A 4799-nucleotide genomic window follows, 5' to 3' on the forward strand; every position below is an offset into this window, starting at 1 on the left:
TACTGGTTTAATGCATTAATCTACTATAGAAATTGAAGAATTGTTATTGTTTTTATTTACATAAAGAAAGCCAAAAATAAACCTTCATTTATTCATGACCAGCATGAAGGATATACAATTTTTCTAACATGTGAGACAATCTTTAATTTATCTTGTTGGGTTATTGACTGAATATGTTCTTTATTTTGTAGCGTTCATATTGACAAGTTTTGAAGGATATGAAAAACATTGAGAACTGTGTAGCATAGATCACGTGCTTTTGTCTTATTCTTTCATTGATTTTATATAATGGCCTTGAGAATTTCTAATCATGAGGGCACATGCATTAAATGAATATAACTATGTCATGAAGCTATTTCTAGTAATTCATCGCAGCCATCATACTTGGGCAATGTTAATAGGAGATGCCCTTTTGAGTAACAACTAAAGGTCACTATAAAATAAGACTTTGTATAAGATGTAGTATCAAATTTATGTTTCATAGTTTTAAACATGCCACTACTATCCTGAATTTTATGTTTTGTAGCATTACTTATTCGATATAAACCAAAATTTAGATTGATTTAAAGTACTATTATTTTGATATGTATTAGAGACTCGAGAGTATGATTAGATTGCCATTTACTTAGTTTGAATCAAAGTATTTGGATTTCATTATGACCTTAAATGGATTATTTGTCATTCAATCACTTAGTGCAATTTGAAGCATAATTGAACTAATCTCTCCTTTAAACTCCATCTAAACATCAGGGAGTATTGTACCAACTCTTTCTCCCTTGCCTCATAACACTCTATCCAACAACCCATATATCCATCACCCTTTCGCAATCCATTAAACCTATAAAGGCATTGTAGCATTTATCTCTCTCTTAACCTTTCTTGACCGCTTTCTATCAACCTACTACCATTTGTTTCTCACTCTTTCCTTTTCCCCATAACTTTCTATCAAGATACACTTGAAGGTCCGTTATTGTCATTATGATCTTGGATTAGGCCAAAAATAGCCCTTTTTGCTCATCTTTTCACAAACCACTAGATTTGCCAACACCTGTGGAGAGAAAGGGAGAGGACAAACTCAACCATACAAAACGTTTCCAAGAAAAGTATGTAGTTATTAGTAATAGCTTCCTTTTCAAGTTGTAATGAATAAAATATTGTTAGATGAACACGCCCTAAAGAGCGAAAGCAAGGAATAAGGTTGGGGCAATTGAATATGTGGTTATAATTTTTCTTAGATACAAATAAAATTACCTTAAACTCTTGAAGATAATATTAAATGTTGGTAAGGTTGGATTTAAATGTGTTGTGTATTCGTAATCATAATTTCGGTAGTAAATGACTATTAACATGGGAATCTATTTCAAGTTATTAGGGATTGTTTTGTTAGCTAAGGAAAACATTGACCAACTCCACAATGTAGTAAGGAAGGTGGTCATGACTTGATTGGCATAAGAGTCAAGTTCATCATTTGCTACACAAGTAAACTCAGGCATACCATTTGCATGCCAACCAAAGGCAATTAGAGCACACATTTATGTGTGGCTCAATATGTTGTTGGTGTCATGTTGCACTTGGCACATGGTGTATTAAGAGCAATGATAGGGTATTGTGAGAAATGAGTGCATCAAAGCATATTGGTTAAGATAATAGTTAAGTGCATGGGAACCAGACTATCAGGAAGTTGGCTAGGTGTATGTTGAAGGCACAAGCATTGCTTGATCCATTCTAGGCTAAAGTAGTGAATATTGTTGTTTACATCCTCAATTGGAGTTGCATGAAGGCACTTCAAGGGAAGACATCCAAAGACGCATATTCAAGCAAGAAAACTTTAGTTACACACTTCACGACCTTTGGGCGATGTGGTATGCACATGTTCCAAACATCAACAAGAAGAAGTTGGGTGTTAAAAGCAAGAAGTATATCTTTCTCGAATATAATGAAAAGATTCGAAGGCCGATCGACTCTACAATCCATAGGCAAGAAAGATATTAAGTCATGTTGTGGTGTTTGATGAGGAACGATTACACCTAGATAAGAACAAGAGCTCTCAAGTTATCTCATCTACCGAAGAAGTATTCCACCCGATGATGACCCAAGCTGAATCATTAGATGGTAATGACTCATTTCATTCTACTTGTTATAGTGCCACATGCAAAGAAAATACCTAAGTGGGCTCAATATCTCTTTGATGACCATAATCCTAAAGTTGAGTTTCTTGAAACTCCTAAAAAGATAAAGAAAAATAGAGGAGCAATGGAGAACCTCTAACCACATCGTCAACATAGCTTTGATGGTGAACATTATAGGCTTTGTGAGTGAGGTAACCTCCATGGAGGAAGCCATGCCTGACTCAAAGTGGAAAGAGGTGATGCTATAAGAATACAACATCATCATGAATAATCACATGCCATGAGATACGGTAGAGACACCAACAAAGAACAAGGTGATAGTCACCAAGTGGGTGTGGAAAGCAAAGTATAAAGTTGATGGTTCTTTGAAGAAGTTCAAGGCCAAGCTAATAGCGCACATATACTCCCAAATTGAAGGATTTGATGAACAAGATACCAAGTTTCACCCGATAGCTAGTATGACGACAATTCAAATGGTCATAACTTTGGCTATTTCAAGAGGATGGCCGGATTATCAGATGGATGTCAAACCAACATTTTTAAATGGGTGTCTCATGGAGGAGGTATACGTGATACAATCACCAGGTTTTGAGATGTTAAATTCAAAAAATAACTTAGTCTACAAACATGTTGAAGGAGACTCATTGAAAAGTTGTCCTACGTGTATTAAAGTAAATTGTGGCTATTTTAAATTATGGAATCTTCTACAAACTGACAATCTACAAACTTAATGGGTATTGCAACTCTTATTAGACCAAAGATAATGATTCCAGAAAATTGATTTCTAGATATTAATTTCAATGGGTTTCGGAGGTAATTCATGGAGCAGTAAAAAACAACAAATAATGACACTCTCGTCGACATAGACACTCCATAGTTCCACTCCAAATAATTTATATTAGTTTTGTAGTTATGTAGTCACATTTGGTATTCCATAGTTCATTCCAAATCATTTATGTTAGTTTTGTACACCAACAAACTGCATCCTAGATCTACGAAAAAGAGTTTGGGAGCTTTACAAAGTTTGGTTGAGTAGCAAAGGTTTGAGGAGGTGAAGGATAAGACCTGAAGGTTGAAGTATAGGTGGTGAAGAATAGTAGGAAAAGGTTGAAAAGAAAAACGATAGGAGTTGAAGATTAGGAGGCCAAGGTAGAGGAAGAAGAATGGTCGTGATTGTAGGAGTCGTTTTGAGCTCGTTTTGGGCTCACGCCGTTTTGGGATGGCTCAAGCCGAACCAAACTGTTTTGGGCTAAACCAATTCCCAAACTAGTTATAGCTAATCAATTCATCTAAATTGGATCCTAAACCAATTTATGCTTAACCAATTTAGAAGACGATTCAATTGAATTTTAAAAACTCCAAAACCGGTTAAGCCATAAATGGTTTGGTTAGAACAATGGCCAACCAATGAAGCCAAACCTGATGTCAATTCCTACTTGGTTGTAAGTTTTTAATTTTTTAATTTTTAATATTTTAAGTTTCAAAGTTTCTATTTTATTTTTGTGAGTTGGGCAACAATTAGTATATGGTGTTTCGGAAACGTGCAACAAGGCATATGATTATGATGCTATGTTGTTTCATGTGGCATTTCGGATCGTGCCATCACAACCTCGGATAGGTGTGTGTGTGTGTGTGTGCAATCGTGAGCATTTCGGGGCATATGTGGAGCGTTTTGGATCGTGCCGACGCAACCTCTAATTGGGTGTTTGTGTAGTCATAATCATTTTGGGGCGTATGTGGAGTGTTTCGGCATTTGATGAACAACATATGATGGGTGGACGACCACGACAAAGGCGTAGCAGGTGTTGTAGCCGAGTTGCGGTGTAGTATTACTATAACAGGAGCTACATCTAGTGAGCAAGGAGCAGGGAAACAAAGACCAATAACCACGATTGCAAGCACAAGGAGAAGGAACCCCGTGGTCCCACTCGAGTAGCGTTGTCGGAGTAGTTGTGGTTCGTGCGGCGAAGTCGTAGGGACTAAGGTTAAAGGGAGTCGGCTATATATTTTATAAGGCTTTGTGCATTGATGTTAGGAAGATTAAGGATAAGAAGAATAAGAGTTAAAAGTATTGTGTGACAAAGAGACGAGCGTAGATTAGAGACAAAGATAATGTATGACTTAAGAAGTAATAGTATATGATATTAACATGATTTATATTAAGAAGATAAAATTTTACCACAAAGATTAAGGATAATAGGAATAAAAGTTGAAAGTAATGTACGAGAGAGAGACGAGCAAGGATGAGAGATAGAGACAATGTATGATTGAAGAGGTAAGCAAATAAGATAAGAATATGTATTATATTGAAAACCCAAAATTTTACCAAAGTTACAATGTTGAGCACAAAATGCGACTTTTCTTTTGTTGAACTATAGATTTGAACTCTTGACTCCTACTTTGAAACACGTGCCTTTTCTCCAAATGAGCTAATTGATTTGTTTGATTATTATTCTCTAAATTTCCCTTGATTAATTGATTACCCTGTTTTCCCTTTATTCATCCCTTAATTCCTTGCCTCTCTTTATAGGTTCTCTCATGCATATGATGATATGGGGGTGCATGGCATGCATGTAATGCATGTGATGCATGATCGCCATTTGGCGCACATGCTTTACATGTGATGCATGATAGCCATCATGCTCATCTAAGCTCTAATGTATGAAGATA

The sequence above is a fragment of the Azolla caroliniana genome, unplaced genomic scaffold, assembly GCF_043228905.1.
Source record: "Azolla caroliniana isolate FFs.n. ecotype wild unplaced genomic scaffold, voAzoCaro1.0.p SCAF_3, whole genome shotgun sequence".
In the NCBI taxonomy this organism is placed as follows: domain Eukaryota; kingdom Viridiplantae; phylum Streptophyta; class Polypodiopsida; order Salviniales; family Salviniaceae; genus Azolla; species Azolla caroliniana.